Raw genomic sequence first — 19,144 nt, 5'->3', positions numbered from 1 at the left:
TCTCTGCCAATAGTGCTGTTATCTCACCAAACTACAGCTCCCTGGATTCCAAAGCTTTGAGCCATGGCAGTTTAAATGGTATCAAACTGCATTAATTCTATAGTGTTGATACACCCTTCGTCTGTGTGGGTATAATAGCATTACTTTATGTGAAAATGTTACCATAGATGAAACCCAATTTATGCATTGTGTCATATGCATGCTGTCAAAGTAGGACTGTGAGGTTTGAGTTTTGTTTAAATGTTGAATCTTACATTTATCTCTGTTGAATTTCTCTTTGTTGATTGCTGATCACTACTAGCCCAATGACTGGTGGATGTAAAAGCTAAGAAACTGCCTGCCTAATGAATCAGGAAGTTTCTCCTTTGATCTTGCCTCTGCTTTGCATCTCACTTGAGGTCCTTAGACCAATCTTTCATATCCTCAATAGAAGGGAATGATATTACTGACCTACTTTGTAAGACTAAGCAACCTATGATTTCCCAAAAGCTGACAAGCTACCATTTCCTCATTCCCTAGCCCTGTTGTAAGGATTACAAATAGGCAATGCATGTGAAGTGCCTTGGACACTTGGAAGCTCTTCTCAAACATTAAACATTCCTATTGCTCAATGGCACAAAATAACGAAAGAAACCAGAACAAGTGGGACAAATCAAAGAGAAATAGAGACTATTGTAGGAGGAGGGAATGTAGTTCTTCCTTTCATCTCCTTAATTTTTGTCCTTTCTTAGTCCACAGATTTGGATTAATTTTGATATGAAAAAATCAATCATGTGAAAATATTTCATCTTTGTCAGTGGTTCTCAACCTGGGGTCCCCAGATGCTTTTGGCCTACAACTCCCATGGGAGTTGAAGGCCAAAAACATCTGGGGACCCCAGGTTGAGAACCACTAATCTGGGTGGACCTTAGGATGTGGATAAATTGAACCTACAGCTTATAAAATGGGACCATGACTTGGGATTGTTTTATTGAAAAGGCATCACACTATTTTAGTCTTTGTTTTTCAAAGATGACATCTGAGTAATGAGTAGCTTTGCAATTTAGTCACATGATACTCATTATTATTTTCTTTTTGTGGAAAATGCAGCTTATCTCCCCAAATACTACAGTAACATATGATGAGAAAACATGACTCATTGCTCAAAAATTCTAACATTAATGGCCTTGTCGTCAAAACACTAAAAGCAATGATGTTGCCCTTTGACATACAAAAAAGAACAGTAACAAGCAATGGTGTTACTTTGACATACTCTCCAACTACCCCAATATGGGAGCTAAAGTCCCAGTTAATCCCATGTTGGTCCACTTTTTCAGTTGCTTTTAAAATGTCCTAGCTTCTTTCTCTTCCTCCTTTATTTCCCACTATGTCCTCGGTTTACTTCCAAGTGCCCAAATCCTTTTAACTATCATATTAATAACTTTTGTTATTTTGACCACACACTAATCTCAGTTGGCTCAGTTTTCATCTGGGAAGTCACGTTTTCAGTGTGTTACAGTAGAGTCTCACTTATCCAACATAAATGGGCCGGCAGAATGTTGGATAAGCGAATACGTTGGATAATGAGGAGAATTTAAGAAGAAGCCTATTAAACACCAAATTAGGTTATGATTTTACAAATTAAGCACCAAAACATCATGTTATACAACAAATTTGACAGAAAAAGTAGTTCAATACACAGTAATGCTATGTAGTAATTACTATATTTACGAATTTAGCACCAAAATATCATGATGTATTGAAAACATTGACTACAAAAATGCATTGGATAATCCAGAACGTTGGATAAGCGAGTGTTGGATAAGTGAGACTCTACTGTACTTCTAAGCTCTGAATTGGGGGGGGGGGGAGCAACACCAATTGTCATGAGTGGTCTTAAAAAGCATTTCCCCTGATTCGGACTTAGTTGAACTAATTCCAGTCTTTTCATTGCACGTTCCCCTATAATTTAAGTGTGGTATTAGTAGAGCTGACCCGTGATATTTTGTTGCCTGAAGCAGAACATGAAGTGCTTTCCTTTATATCACCCTCTAAGTCAAAATGCACAATAGTCTTAGCTGGTCAAATTAGATTATGCAACAAAAATTGAAAAAAATCTATTCCTGGTTTGAAAGTGTTATTCCTGTTTAATTATGCAGTACCTTGAAAGTAGTTGTTATACTCCAGAAACTTTGTTTTGTGGTTGCCAGATTATGTTGAATTCGTTGAGCCTTGGTGAGATATTCATTGAAAAACGATAGCAAAATGTACTGCAGGATGTCCCACAAAAACAATGTTTTTGCAGTTTAATAAATTTTTTCCATGTTTTTTATGATAGAACCAATTAGGAAATGACATTTATGACCCAGGAACAAAAATTATGTTACACAGTGTTATTTTTGCATCAGAGGCAGAAATTTTTACAAGCACCTCTTCATTTCCTGACATTATGATCTCAGTAAGTAATAAATGTGCTCTCTTTTTTCCCTCATGCAGTATCTGCTACTGGAGGCAGCCACCTCACTCTCCCTAATGGTAGAGCTGGCCCTGGGTACGAGGCCAGGCAGGAAGGCCAAACTGTCGAAAGCTTCCAACAGGTTGCTCTTGCCCTTGTTCTTCATCCTTCAGAAGCCTATGTTCAGAGTTCCTTACAAGGAATCAAACATTCATTTCATATTCTATAGATAATCAAATCCAAATGTGCCATGCACCAAATGTATGTTTGACAGGGATTCGCAACCATTTCTGGAAACTGTAGCTGTGCAATAATAATAATAATAATAATAATAATAATAATAATAATAATAACAACAACAACAACAACAACAACAACTTTATTTTTATACCCCGCCCCATCTCCCCGGAGGGACTCGGAGCGGCTTACATGGGGCCTTGCCCTACACAACAATATAATAACAGCAATAAAACAACAAAACAAACATCCCAACAATAAAACATCAGCATCAATAAAACAGTCATAAAAATCAACATACAGCATAAAATGTTAAAAACAGGAGACTAAAACACAGATCTGGGCCAAAGTGCAGAGTATTTCAAAATGGGAAAGGTAGTTTCACAGCTAAAATAGTCAATAAAGTGCAAGGTAATAATGGCACAGCATCCTATTGTTGATAACACTATATAACACTATATAACATGATTTCTGTTCCTGGGTTATAAGTGTCATCTCCTAATCAGTTCTATCATAAAAAAACATGGAAAGGTTTATTAAACTGCAAAAACATTGTTTTTGTTTTGTTTTGTTTTTTCGGGAGGGACATTTTGCAACACATTTTGCAATAGTTTTTCAATGAATATCTGATAGAGACTCAACTAATTCAACATGTTCGTGGCAGCCACAGAAACAAAGTTTCTGGGATATAACAACTACTTTCAAAGTAAGTACTGCCCAAATAAACAGGAAATAATACTTTCAAACCAGGAACAGATTTTTTTTTCCAAGTTTTGTTACATGCTATTTGACATTTATAAATTTCACGGTATATCTGAACACTACATGTTGTGAATGCACCTTTTGACACTACATGTGCAAAAGAGCTTCCAAACACCTACAATATACTGCATTTCAAACTTTTCTTTTAAACAGATTTTCATATCAGCTAGCTTGAACTCCCCTGTCACCTCCAGTCCTATTTCTTTTTCCACAAGCAAAGTAACATTGAAGCCATGCACATCCCAATTCACATGGTAAAGTACAAGTAAAGGAGCTTATAGTCGAAGAGCCAACTAAACTAACATCCTAATCTTATATTTTTCTCCAAGTCAAAACCAAGGTATTGCAGCCATGAGACTTTTAAATGTCATTTTAAGATATAAGTAGTCAGTTTATAATTGTTACAGCAATGACTAAGCTGTGACACTTGCTAACACTTTACTAAGAAGGACCAAAGAAGAATTAAAAGATTTACATGGTATTTCTGAAACATTATACATAATTAAGTATAAAAGTATATATATACTTTTACGGCAACACCAGAACTTAATGCACTAGATGACTGTAAAGGGTCACTACTGAAATCAAATTGGCCTACTTACAATGTGAGCTGTAAGTATAAATAAATCTTGCTTGGTACCAGGGTTAAGAATATGATTCCTGACATATAATATAAGGCTGACTAATTGATCTGAGGTACTATTTAAAGCAGCGTTAATCCTTTTCAGCATAAAAAAAGCTATAACTGCATTCTGGAGCACCTCTACAGCCAAGAAAAACAAATTTCTAGCATAAGTTTTATGGACTCCAATCAGCACACTTCATAATCAATGTTATTGCTGTAAGGACAGAAAAGAAAGTGCCAATATGATGTAATGTTAGAACAGGATTCTGCAGACCAAGATTCAAATTCCTGCTTGGTCATGAAACCCATTGGCTGATCTTGGGCGAGTCACACTCTCTCAGCCTCAGAGGAATGTAAACTCCTCTGAACTAATCTTGCCAAGAAAACCGTATGATAGGTTTACCTTAGGTTCATCATAAATCCAGCACAACTTGAAGGAACATAACAACCACAAATCCTCTTACCTATTCCAGGTATGTAGAGGTAGCTTGGTACAGTGGTTTGAGTGTTGGACCAGGATTTCAGGGAGAGCAAGTTTCAAATCCTCATATCCACGGAAACCCATTGGGGGCACTCTTTTATCTTCAGAGGAAAGTGATGGCAAACTCTTATCTGAACAAATTCTCCAAGAAAAACCCATGAAACCCACTTTAGAGTTTCCATAGACATCCACATACAGATATGGATGTAGAATATCCACTGATGTAGAGCCCTGGTGGCGAAGTGTGTTAAAGCACTGAGCTGCTGAACTTGCAGACCGAAAGGTCCCAGGTTCAAATGCCAGGAGCGGAGTGAGTGCCCACTGTTAGCTCCAGCTTCTGCCAACCTAGCAGTTCGAAAACATGCCAATGTGAGTAGATCAATAGGTACCGCTCCGGCAGGAAGGTAACGGCGCTCCATGCAGTCATGCCGGCCACATGACCTTGGAGGTGTCTACGGACAACGCCGGCTCTTCGGCTTAGAAATTGAGATGCTTTAACACACTTCGCCACCGGGGCTCCAATGTTGTAATTAATCATCTTGATTAGCATTAATGGCCTTGCCAGCTTCATGTCCTGGCTTCTTCCTGCCTGGGAGAATCCTTTGTTCCCCCAGGCAAGGAACATGGCCACACAGCCTGGAAAACTCACAACAACCCTGTGATTCCGGCCATGAAAGCCTTCGACAAGACAAGATAACCATGGATGAGAGATAGCTGTCTCTCCTCTAAATTTCACCATTGTTGAAAGGAGGAGGAAGGACTGAGATGGATTTTTTTCTTTTTTTGGAAACCAGATTCTTCAAGCTGAAAGCTTTATTTAAAGGTTAGTAGCACGCATCATAAAACCGGACCTTGGGGAGTTACCTTTTTCTGTTTTACTGCAGCTCCCATCATCCCCTTGCAAGCACGCCGGAGGTTCACATCTTAAGAGAAGTCTGAACAGGGGATTGTGGGAGCTGCAATGCCTAGGAAGCTCTGATGCTCGCCAGGGAGCAAAGGGAAGGTGGGGTGTGTTTATCCTCCATGCGCCTTCCTTATTGCGAATTCAAGAGCCGTCCCTTGCAAGGCTGCAGCCCGCGGCTACCCTACCGCTCTGCTCTCCGGTTACCATAGAAATAGTGGCTGAACTAGCGCGGGATTGGTCCGTGCGGACAGTCCAGGAGGGACAGAGAGTCAAGGAGGGGGGAATGTATTCATTACAGGGAGGAAGGGAGCAAGAGCAGATCTGGGCTGCAGCCGAAACAAAGGAAAAAGCGGCACTAATCACCCTTTAGGACCCCGCCTCCTCTCCGGGAGACGAAAGCTTCCTTTAAAAAGTCCTTTTGGAAATTTCGACTGAGTCTGCCTTGGGTTTAACTCCAGCTTTCCCGCTGCACTGATAAGGTCTCCGCTACTCGACACCTAGCGACAGGTTGAGGTATTGCACCCTGCTCTGAGTAGAATGGAAGAGGGGAAAGGCGAAGGGTTTCACACTAAGGGTTCATGTAGAATTAATGCAGTTAGACATATGTGAGTGTGGAAAAGAGCAAACCACAGACCACCTATTACAATGCAGTCTGAGCCCTGCCACATGCACAATGGAGGACCTCCTTATAGAGGCACTCCAAGTGGCTAGCTACTGGTCAAGGGACATTTAGTATAATGCCAAGTTTTTAACATTGTTTGTCTTTTCAAATACATTACAACTATACCCTCGGTTTACTTCTGACACGATAAATAAATAAATGCAGTTAGACTCCACTTTGGCCCGTTCCACACAGCTGAATAAAATCTCACATTATCTGCTTTGAACTGGAATGTATGGCAGTATGGAATCAAATAACCCAGTTCAAAGCAGATATTGTGAATTATTTGCCTTGATATTCTGGGTTATATGGCTGTGTGGAAGGGCCCTTTGACTGCCATGGCTCAATGTGTTGGAATACTGGTATTTGTCATTTGGTGAAGCACTGGTATAATTGACTAAAGGCCTTGCAAAACTGCAGTTCCCTATTATTCTGTAGCACCAAGCCAACTAAATTAAAGCTGTGTCAAACTGCATTAATTCTACAGTGTAGACAAGGCATGGGTAAACTTTGGCCCTCCAGGTGTTTTGGACTTCAACTCCCACAATTCCTAACACCAGGCATGGGTAAACTTTGGCCCTCCAGGTGTTTTGGACTTCAACTCCCACAATTCCTAACAGCCTACCGGCTGTGTTGTCGAAGGCTTTCATGGCCGGGATCCCAGGGTTGTTGTATGTCTTTCGGGCTGTGTGGCCATGTTCCAGAAGCATTCTCTCCTGACGTTTCGCCCACATCTATGGCAGGCATCCTCAGAGGAACATCCTACCGGCTGTTAGGAATTGTGGGAGTTGAAGTCCAAAACACCTGGAGGGCCAAAGTTTACCCATGCCTGGTGTAGAAGTATTTTAAGAGCCAGGAGCAGAGCTTAGCCACGTTACTTTTTGGACTACAACTCCCAGAAGCCCCAATGCAAGGATATGGCAGCAGGGTTGTGTGCAAAAATGTGGCCATTGCCCCTCTCAAATAAAAAATTTGCCCTACCCCCTGTAATTTACTTCAGACACCAAATTTCATGAATTGCAGAGAGGGAGACATTTATTAAGAGCCAGGAAAGTTCTTCGAGTGGCTTCAAAAGGTTCATTTGACATTTCCTTGTCCCAAGGTTTCCAATCTAACTAAGGCACAAAGAGGAAAAGAGGGTGTCAGTGCGAAAGGGAATTAAGTCCAGCAGATGTAGTAAGACCTCTGTATCCACAGATTCTGCATCCATGGATTCAACCATCCATAGCTAGAAAATATTCCACCACCACCACCAAGCAAATCTTGATTTTCTCATTGGATATAATGGGCGCCATTTTACTATGCCCTTGCTTGTGTATAATGGAGTGGTTCTCAACCTGTGAGTCCCCAGATGTTTTGGCCTACAACTCCCAGAAATCACAGCCAGTTTACCAGCTGTTGGGATTTTTGGGAGTTGAAGGCCAAAACATCTGGGGCTCCACAGGTTGAGAACTACTGATATAATGGGATTTCAGTATCCATAGGATTCCTAGATACCAAAGGACTACTGTGCTACTGCTTCTCTCTTTTCCTCCAAGGCCAGGGCAGTGGCAGTTGGGATGGAGGGAGGATCTTTCATCCGCTTCTGGACATTGACATGATCCACTGCAAATATTCACACCCAGAAATGTGACATCTGCTGTGCTCACAGTCCCCAGGTAGCTTTGCCCCTTGTTGCTTTTTGTGTGCCTTCAGGTTGTTTCCAACATATGGTGACCTTAAAGCTGCATTTCAAAGGAAGGCACAGGCAAAACCACTTCTAAGTATCCCTTGCCTAAGAAAACCCTAACAAATTTATTGGGTTGCCACAAATCAACATGAAGATATGTCAACACAATGTCCTTATTTTGCTTTCCCTCCATATCCACAAGGCATTTTCAACAAAGGATGCTCAGTTATCCCCTGCAAAAAATTTTTTCCAAGCTACTTATCAGTCTTTGTGTTCAGGGGTGGATGGGAGATTTATATCTCTGGAAATGTCGAACTGCAAGTCCTAGCAACCGAAGCCAATGGTGAAGAATGTTTTGAACTGCAATGAAACAACAATTCAGTGGGCCTTCTCAGTGGCTACGCCCATACTCTGAGGCTAGCTTCTTCTTTCTTATCCTTCAAGTTGTTCGCAAAAATGAGAAGGTATCAGCTTGCTTATCCTGATGGAGTAGTGAGTAACACTTGTTGGAAGCAGGCCAATTAAAATGGCAGCAAAGGGAGAGCCTCCTTCCCTCCTCCTCCTCCTCCTCCGGTTGATCCCAAGGGCCATCTAGTCTAACCCCCTTCTTTCTGCCATATAGCAAAAGCACAATCAAAGCACCCTCAACAGTTGGCCATCCTGCCTCTGAATAACAACAACAACAACAACAACAACAACAAACTACAAACTAGAGCTGACAGCTGACACAAATTGAAGGAAAAGCTGATAAGAAGACCTGACTATGGCTCACGAATGGGACACTGAAGAAGGAGACAGAAGGCCTGATCTTTGTAGCCCAGGAGCAAGCCATCAGAACAAATGCAACTAAGGCCAAGATCAAAAAATCCGCTGATGACCCAAAATGCAGACTATGCAAGGAAACGACAAAACCATTGATCATATCCTCAGCTGCTGTAAGAAAATCGCACAGACAGACTACAAACAGAGGCATAACTATGTGGCCCAAATGATTCATTGGAACTTATGCCTCAAGTACCACCTTCCAGCAGCAAAGAACTGGTGGGATCACAAACCTGCAAAAGTATTGGAAAATGAGCACACAAAGATACTGTGGGACTTCCGAATCCAGACTGACAAAGTTCTGGAACACAACACACCAGACAGCACAGTTGTGGAAAAGAAAAAGGTTTGGATCATTGATGTTGCCATCCCAGGTGACAGTCGCATTGACGAAAAATAACAGGAAGAACTCAGCCGCTATCAGGACCTCAAAATTGAACTTCAAAGACTCTGGCAGAAACCAGTACAGGTGGTCCCGGTGGTGATAGGCACACTGGGTGCCGTGCCAAAAGATCTCAGCTGGCGTTTGGAAACAATAGACATTGACAAAATTACGATCTGCCAACTGCAAAAGGCCACCCTACTGGGATTTGCACGCATCATCCGAAAATACACCACACAGTCCTAGACACTTGGAAAGTGTTCAACTTGTGATTTTATGAAACGAAATCCAGCATATCTATCTTGTTTGCTGTGTCATAATAAAATAATAATTTTTAAACTTTGCGTTTTCAGATACATTACAACTTTCACTCTCGGTTTGCTTCTGACACAATAAATAAAATAATATGGATAATTTGTGAAAAAGTCACTTGCCAACCAGCTTAGATAGCATCTGAAAAGATAACCCTTTTCAACCCTTTTTAAACCCTACACTTGAAGCTTACGTCATGTGATGAACACAGTAGGTTGCTGTTTCTTAAGTGGGTGGCTCGGTAGTATTTAATGAATGTGATGAAGTGGCAAGTCTAATGGGACTATATCTATGATGAGATGCTACTAGTAGGCAGTGAATTGAAATTAGGTGGCATTTCATTTGCTCAAGAAAAGACCAGGGTGGAGGAGGCATAGTGAATCTCAGTTTGGCTGGTTTGAGAAGATCTTCTGGTAGTTTGATCATCTAGTTCTCTTGCCCTTAATGGTTGTAGATAGACTCCTTCTCAACCTTCTCACCACCTAGAGAAGAGACTTCAAACAGGGAAAGCAAAATGACAGACTTAATGCATTTAAATTTCTTCTAGAAATCTGTTTTTCTACATGGAATAGTTAGCCATGTAAGCTTCAATCTACATGATGAAATAAAAAGCCTGAGACAGCCTCAGTGACAAAGAAGTTGTAGCATATATATTATTTCCCCCCAAAATATACTGATTAACCTTCAATCACATGAACCAGAATCATAGAATAATAGAATCATAGAATCATAGAATAGTAGAGTTGGAAGAGACCTCATGGGCCATCCAGTCCAACCCCACGCCAAGAAGCAGGAAATCGCATTCAAAGCACCCCCGACAGATGGCCATCCAGCCTCTGCTTAAAAGCCTCCAAAGAAGGAGCCTCCACCACAGTCTGGAGGAGAGAGTTCCACTGCCGAACAGCTCTCACAGTCAGGAAGTTCTTCCTGATGTTCAGGTGGAATCTCCTTTCCTGTAGTTTGAAGCCATTGTTCCGCATCCTAGTCTGCAGGGCAGCAGAAAACAAGCTTGCTCCCTCCTCCCTATGACTTCCCTTCACATATTTGTACATGGCTATCATGTCTCCTCTCAGCCTTCTCTTCTGCAGGCTAAACATGCTCAGTTCTTTAAACCTCTCCTCATAGGGCTTGTTCTCCAGACCTTTGATAATTTTAATTGCCCTCCTCTGGACGCTTTCCAGCTTGTCAACATCTCCCTTCAACTGTGGTGCCCAGAATGGGACACAGTATTCCAGGTGTGGTCTGACCAAGGCAGAATAGAGGGGGAGCAGGACTTCCCTGGATCTAGACGCTATACCCCTATTGATGCAGGCCAAAATCCCATTGGCTTTCTTAGCAGCCGCATCACATTGCTGGCTCATGTTTAACTTGTTGTCCACAAGGACTCCAAGATCTTTTTCTCATGTACTGCTGTCAAGCCAGGCGTCCCCCATTCTGAATTAGAATCTTCACTAATACAACAAGATACAGCGTAATCATCTCAGATTCAGATTCAACGCATTTGCACCAACTTGTTTTAGTCAGAAGGTCCCATTTTGGAATGAATCAGTCTCCCACAACATGCTTATCTATCTTTTTTCAAATTATGCCAGCTTTTCTTAAAACTATCCTGTAACATTCATATACTTGTATACTTTAATGTCACCTGTCAACTTATGGAGAGGAGCCCCCAGTGGTGCAATGGGTTAAGCCCTTGTGCTGGCAGGACTGCTGACTGACAAGTTGGTAGTTCTAATCTGGGGAGAGTGAGTGAGCTCCCTCTGTTAGCTCCAGCTCCCCATGCGGGGACATGAGAGAAGCCTCCCACAAGGGTGGTAAAACATCAAACATCTGGGCGTCCCCTGAGCAATGTTCTTGCAGACGGACAATTCTCTCACACCGGAAGTGACTTACAGTTTCTCAAGTCACTCTTGACACAGGAAGAAAAACGTATGTCAACCCCATGAATTTTACCAAATGTTGTCAGGTAAGGAATACTCAGAGGTAGTTTTGCTAGTTCCGTCTTCTGAAATATAGCCCGTAGTACCTGTGATTCATTGGTGATCTCCCAAATGACTCTCCTTAGTTCCAAGATCAGATAGGCTGAGAAGCCTGCAGAGTGTTTAGGTCCTTTCTTCACATGCCTACCTGAACCAATTAGCACTTGCTGGCCATGAATCACACTGAGAGATATAGGTAACCACAGATGATGTTCTCTGCATGTAGCAGCAGCCATTTTCACTTTTTCTGCCTAGAGTTGCCTGTGGCAAACCTCTCTGTTCTGTTGTAGCTCAGTACTGCCTCTTAGAGCAGCTGACAAATTGGATCTCTGAAGGGAAGCCTGAACAGTTCACATCCAATGTTTTATCTCTGAATATGTGTATGTGTATGTGACAGACTTGACGCTGTCTGTCAATCCTATGCAGTTCTGAGATTTTTTTTTAGACAAGGAGTACTTGGAGTTGCTTTGCCGGTTCATTCCCCTGAAATTCATCACCTGGTATTCTATACATCCAGAATTAAAGCTATTTTTCCCCTCAAGAAGAGTAAAACTGATTGGGGAAATGCTGCTCTTTTGAGATGGAAATGTATACTCATTAAGAAGGTAGGCTCTGTCACAAAGTGAATTTCTGGTTTTCTGGGTCGATTGCTCGTCTTAGAAAAAGAACATATTTTCAAAGCAACAATCAGTCTGCACAAAGGAGATGGCTCTCACTAATTTCAGATTCCTAGAAATATAGGATGCTTCTAGGATGCTTCATTTCCCATTTGTCTCCTGAAATCATCTGAATTGAGAGTGAAAGGCACTCCTCAGCTGATTGTCTGGTTCTTCAAAACTAAACTGTAGTTAACCAATGCTACCCTGCACCTGGATTGAAGACAGAAAGGAGAAGCCTGGAATGCATGAACCCAAGGATCCTATGCTTATTTCCTCCATGATTTATTCCTCCATGATATCCAAAAACAGCCAGTGTATGCTGTGGAATCTGCAGAGATCAGAGTCCAAAGAAAAAGCATGCAAACATCCCCTCCTATTTTAAGTGGGTGGCTCGTAACTACCTTAAGTATAAGAAACTCTTAAAAGCAACCGTTAAATAAGTGGTATGCCATCTACTCTTCAAATATTTGTTTTAAAACTATGGTCTCTTGAAAACATATTCTGTGCATTAAATTTACAGCTCTGTCTCACTTTAATTTTATTGGGGGAGGGAGTAGGAAAACCACTGCAGAATGGCTGCTTTTTATGCAAGGATAAACTAAAAAGCATATTTGGCAGTAATCCATACTGTAGCTTCTGTTAGCATTGTCCTTCTCAAAAGCTAGGGCAACACCAGAGTTTCAAAAAGTTAATGCTTAGGAAATAAAACTTCCACAACCTCCAGCCAACTTGGCCAAGTAGCCAGCAATTATATTAGTTGGCCGTGGATTCTGGATACTAATGGTGTGGGATAAAGGTCTATGTATATATTCCCTTGTCAGAAATATAGCAAGTACTTAAAATTTTTGTTACAGATCTTGTCCATAGTCTATCCAAGATATGTCTACATAGTTGATGCAAACATGTTAATTAATCAGTGATCATTTACACTGTTTCTGTTTAAAAAGTTGATAACTTTGTTTTCAGTCATCATAATCCCCAACCCCAAATATCATTCCTATCTTTCTTTTTCAGGCTTCATTATTTCATCTCTTTTTCTCTCTCCATGCAATTGCCAATTTAGGAAGTGCCTACAGAGGACAGTAAACCTCCTACACCCTTAGTGTAAGCTTCTGATATTTTGACAGAACTTTAGAATGAGGAAGATCAAAATATTGACTGCAGTGCACTGTAGGAGGATGAAACATGGCACAGTTTTTGTGTGCTTTTGGAAGAAACACTGAAAGGCAGAGTCTATTTTTGGTTACAGCTGAAATTAATAGGATAAATTTAATATTTCTCTGCGTATGTAATTTTCCTTGAAATCTTAGCTCATTCCTCTGTTACTGTAAATGCAGCACAGGGATTATTTGGAGACAAAGTTGAAATCTCAACCCTGTTCATTATGATCCATGGAAGATTTCCTTCATAGCTGCTCTATTGTGTGATATTCTCTCTGTGTGAATGTTTTATCACACATATAAGATTTCATGGGAACCCTCTTCATGGGAACCCATTCATCCCTTGAAAGCACTCTGCCACCAATTGTTAAGTTGGGTGAGTCCCATTGTCTTATTTTGGCCAGGCAGGAATGGAGTCATTAGCACCCATTATCTCAAACTCTACCACATTCCTTTCCTCCTGCACCCAAATGGGGAAATGACAATGTATTAAAGTTCCTGCCAGACCAAGAAACCAATCAGCGATAATATGCCTTAGCCAACCAACGCATGGATCCTAGCTGGCCCAGGGTTGGGCCAATCAACACTCAGGGCAGCAAAAGTCCTTTGTTTCAAACTTCTGTCAAAGTCCTATAAATATTGCTATAGATTTGCCTTGGGGTATGTCAATTTTTAGAGTGCAGACTGTGCTGGCATCAGCTTTGGCCAAGGTGAATAAAGCCTCTCTTCCTTTGCCTTTAACCCATCCATGTTTCATTTGATCTTTGGAGCTTGACATGCTGGGTCCCAAGCCCACGGTTCTTGTGGTAGTTGAAATCACTCAACACAATCATCCCAATTTGCTCTCAAATGTATGTTAAGCATCCCATAGTTTACCTGAGCTGAATGAAAACTGCTTCTTTCCTAGTTAATGCACCTAGCCAGCCACGCAAATGCTAACAATTTTCTATGCTGACCTAATTCTGTGGCATACGTCTTGCGACCCTTTGAAACAAACAGCCAGATTAAATTGCCCTATCTAATTCTTCTGTCTTTTCTTATATTTAGGTTAAACTTCTTTTAACATTAATTAAGTTCTTGTTGCTATGGATGTATGAAAAATCACTGCCTAAGGCTATGTCTGCATGGATTTTTCCTCAAAAGCAAGATGTGTCTTCAGTCTGCATTAGCTCACCTGCACTTTAAAACAGTTGCTGTGCAGTGCAGATGTCTGAGAGAGAAAGGGAAGCAGTTGGACTAACTTGGAAGCATGAACACATCATGATAAATATTCCTTAGGTCACATGTGTCAAACTCAAGGCCCACGAGCCGAATCTATCCCTCCATGTCGTTTTATGTGGGCATCCAAATGGTGGACTACAACTGCTGTATTCCTCATCATGAGACATAATGACCAAAGTTGATGGGAGTTGTGATACAGTGAGATCTGTTCTGTCTCATCGGGAGAGTGGGGTTTTAATTTAGATACAATGCTTGTGGTTATGATGCCTGACTTTAAAATGTTCTTTAGCCTTCCCCCAACCTCAGAGCCACAAGTGCTGCTAGGTTGCAATTACCACTATACCCAGATAGTTAAAAGTGATGAGATTTGTTGTTCCATAACATCTGGGGATCCAAACCAGATAAAAACTAAAGAGCAAATTATAGTTCTCTCTCTGTCTCCAAGGATTTTCTTTACATGGACTGAACGGCCCTTTGAAGGCAACCATAAGGTTGATATGGCCCTTGATGAAAATGAGTTTGATATCCCTTCCTTGGGTATATCTGATCTAGTTTACTGTGATAAATTGTTAACTGCATTTTATGGCAGTGTATGGGGCCACAAGCTGGTCATAGGGTGGACATGACTCCCTTGTGACAATAGCTCCACTAGGCACCAATCTGTTCCCAAGCACAATTCAGAGTGCTGGTGAAGACCTACAAAATCCTATATAGTTTGAGTCCCTATATCCAAAGCAACATGCAATACAACCCCCATATCTGCAGAACCAATATGTGGAGTTTTACTTATTCACTTCTTTACATAGGGCTTCCTGCACAAACTGCTCTCTTCTCAATACCTACTTTGTTCATCCCCTTAAAAACAATATGTCTTCCAAATATCTGCCAAATGAAATCTGGTAACATATTCTCCCATGGGTGCGGGGGTCATTCTGTATTCTCCCATATCTGTCTGGACCATTCTTGTAAAAAGCCCTTCTCTCGCCACCCTACCACCTTTTCAGGCACACCTGATGGGAGCTCAGAAGATGCCTTTTCATGCATATTTTGAAATGGCTTCAATTTTATTGAATGAAAGGGCTTTTTACTCCTTTTGAACTATTTTTAAATATTACTTTATCTACTTGTGTTTTCTTTGTCCTTATTTGACAAATAATACTTCCATTCCACTTTTGAGGGAATATTAAAATGATCAATCAGTCTGGACACTGAGAGAAATCATGGTGACTAATATGGAATTCCTCATTGCCACATTGTTCTCGCATTTTGAGTGGGAAATGGCTTCACTTAAGTGTGTTGGGTAGGAACGTAAGTGTCCTTGCCATATGCTCTTTAATTCACTGCATTCTCTTAGTTTTCCAGGTGCTTTGTGTTGTTGCAAAAGAGTGATCAATAGGTGCTACAGACGGATGGCATCAATGGGATTTTTTAGTATTGGAATTTGATCTTGAATATTTTCCCTCTGAGGCTGAAAATGTGCAAATTGTATGTTTGTGTTTCTCTGTCTGTGTAAGTGTGAATGGATGGATGGATGGCGAGTGCCTTCTCCTCCAGAATCCATCTGTTCAGCACATGCTCTTTTCGGAGAGAAATGCAGGGAATGCATTGCTGCAGAGTCAGCCTCCTGTCCTTCTGTCATCTCCTTCTCAGGATCAGCTGTCAAATTGACGGTGTGCTCCAAAAAAGAAACAGCTTTATCTGGTAAGTTGAAAACTCCATCTGTGCCACATAATTAACACTTTGTGACTGCTGGTTTGCTGTGAACTTTGTACAGACAGGCATGAATTCAGGGCAATGTTAAGGCAAGTTGCTATGCATATGAATGGTCTGTTGCTGCTGCTGCCAAGGGCTGTTGCTTAAAACAGTTTGTAATTGCTTGGTGGGCAAATCAGTTACATCAACTTCCTTGAAATTCAGGATATATTCAAGCACACGGATGAATCAAGACATTCACCTCATTTAGGCAAAACACTAAAATACGGCTTAGCATTACCTGAATGAGCCTTGGGAGAATGTGATCCCTGCCCACCCCGGCTGCAAGGAAAAGACTGGAAGTTTTCATTTCCACTTGTAGCTAATCACAGTTTAGCATTACAATCATACCAATGTATTAACTGTGGTTAGGTGCACAGGACCCCTTTAAAAGTGGGGAAAATGTGAATAAAAAGCACTATATTTAAATTGAGAAAATACCATTCTAGGAACCTCTAGGTCAGTAGTTCTCAACCTGGGCTCCCCACATGTTTTTGGCCTACAAATCCCAGAAATCCCAGCCAGTTTACCAGCTGTCAGGAGTTCTGGGAGTTGAAGGCCAAATCATTCTGGGGACCCACAGGTTAAGAACCACTGCTCTAGGTCCTCCATCTCTAGGTCCCTTGGTCAACTTCTGACTGTGTTTACCATAGAGTCATGTTAGAGGATATACAAATGCCTAGAGAAGTGCTCTCTCTCTCTCTTATAGCATCACTCTGTAATGGAAAGTGACTTGCTTGAGAATCTGCAAATTTTAATCAAATCCATGAATAAACACATCTGCAAAAGTGAAACCCACAAATGTACAGGGTCGACTTTATAACTTACACAACCTGTGGTCAAGCCTCTCTCTGATTTAGAGCAAATCAGCTTCAAACCATTTTTTTAAAAAATGAAGCTGTCTTCTTTTAATAAGTGTTCATTAAGACTATCATTCATTAAAACAAGCCAGTTTGATTGAAAATAATAAGAAAATAATAGTAATAATAATAAATGATAGTTAAGACTAATCATCGTGAGACAGTGTGAAGTAGTGGTCTAAGCATTGGACTATGGTTCTGGAGACTAGGATTTGAGTTCCTGCTTAGCCTTAGAAACCCTTGGAGAGCCTTGAGCAAAGCACATTATCTCAGCTTCAGATAATGGCAAAGGCACCCCCCTCTAAACAAATCTTGCCAAGAAAACCCCAAGATAGGGTTGCCTTAGGGTTACCATCAATCAGAAGTGACATGAAGGCTCAGAATATTAAGCTATAGAGCAGTGGTTCTCAACCTGGGATCCCCAGAAATCCTAACAGTTGGTAAACTGGCTGGGATTTCTGGGAGTTGTGGGCCAAAAATATCTGGGGACCCCAGGTTGAGAACCACTGCTGTAAAGGTTCACACTATAATGTACTGGAAAGAGGAATGGGATAGGAGACTGTGTAGGCACCTTTGCATTCATTTTATATGGCCTTATATAATTCTCCCTTCCTTGATATATTAATTGCATTTTTTATTTAGTTTGATAACATTGCATTTAAAATGCCATTATATTCATGGTAGTCCTATTCCCTTCTTGAGTTGGTTGTTGTTTTTTCAATGCAAGGCATTCTGTGTTTAACTGATTTATTAAAAGGCACCTAGCAATAGGCCAAATTAATTAACAACTGCTTGGCAATGTTCAGCTGCCACACCTTTAAAAATAGTTCGAGGTCCCTTACTGAAACATCTGAAAGGCCTCTGTAGGTCCACCCCTGGTTTAGTGTAAGAACAGATTGTATCAATTCTTATCTAGGATCAAACTCAAAAGAAACCAGTTTTTCCAGCTTCCTACAGAAGATAGTCATGAATGGTATTGCCTAGTTAGTGTAAGTAAGGCAGGGTTGTGAATCATGTGTTCCCCAGATGTTGTTAGACTGTTTCTCCTCACCACTAAGAGTCCCAATTTGGAATCGTCCCAAGTTTGAGGCCAAAATCTGAGACCCCTCATGACTCAGGCCTCATCTACACTGCCACAGAATGCAGTTTAACTGCATTGAACTGCATTATATGGTAGATTACTCATATAATCCAGTTCATTTCAGTTTAACTGCATTCTGAAACTACATTCTATAGGAGGGTAGATGGGCCCATAGTTAAGCATTAAGTGCCAACCACAGTGTCTCACAGCTTGTCATTCAAAAACACAGAAAATATATTTTCCTTCCTGGAAATCAAGATATTTCCTAGCTAAAGAAGCTGTTCCCAGATCAAGATAAAATGATAATATTATTCCTTCTACTTACATAGGGAGATGGAATTTGTTGTTGCCAACTACCTTCAAGTCATCCTATCCTCTTTCAAACCCAGGGCTGTGGCTTTCTTGATTGAGTCTATCCATCTGAGCGTGATTTTCCTCTTTTCCTACTGCCCTCTACTTTACAAAGTATGATCGCCTTTTATAGAGAGGCCTTCTCATGATATGGCCAAAGCACAACAGCCTCTGACTAGTCAATTTGGTTTCTAGATAGAGGTCAGGCCTGATTTGTTCTAGGACCCATTTATTTGCCTGTTAATAGTTCATTGTCTTAGCAGAACCAGCCTCCACCACCACATCTCAAATGAGTTGGTTTTTTCCCTATTAGCTTTTGTCATTGACCAGCCTTTACAACCATACAAAGAAATGGGAAATATGATGGCATGGACTGTCCTGACTTCAGTATTCAATGACATATTTTTCCTCATCAAGATCTTCTCTAGTATCTTCACAGATGCCCTTGCAAATCCAAGTCTTCTTCTGATTTCTTGACTGCAGTCTACACTCTGGTTAATGATTGAAGCAAGGTATGGGAAACTATTTCAATGCGTTCCTCACCCACTTTAAAGTTATGTAAATTGATTGTGGTCATTATTACATTTATTCTAGCCTACGGGCTTGTTGCTAGAAGGTGGACACAAAACAGTAGAGTGTGAACCTTGACACTACAATGACTGGGAGGAAGAGACCTGTCCCCTAAAAGGTCTTGGTAGCACCAACAAAATTCAAGCTTTACAAACTGTTGCAGATCTGGCAATCTGCCATCTGGAAATGAACCTATACAAACTGGAGAATTTGCATCTCCAT

This window comes from Anolis carolinensis, chromosome 3, assembly GCF_035594765.1.
Source record: "Anolis carolinensis isolate JA03-04 chromosome 3, rAnoCar3.1.pri, whole genome shotgun sequence".
NCBI lineage: Eukaryota > Metazoa > Chordata > Lepidosauria > Squamata > Dactyloidae > Anolis > Anolis carolinensis.
The sequence above is the reverse complement of the archived record's forward strand: the minus strand, read 5'-3'. Positions refer to the sequence as shown.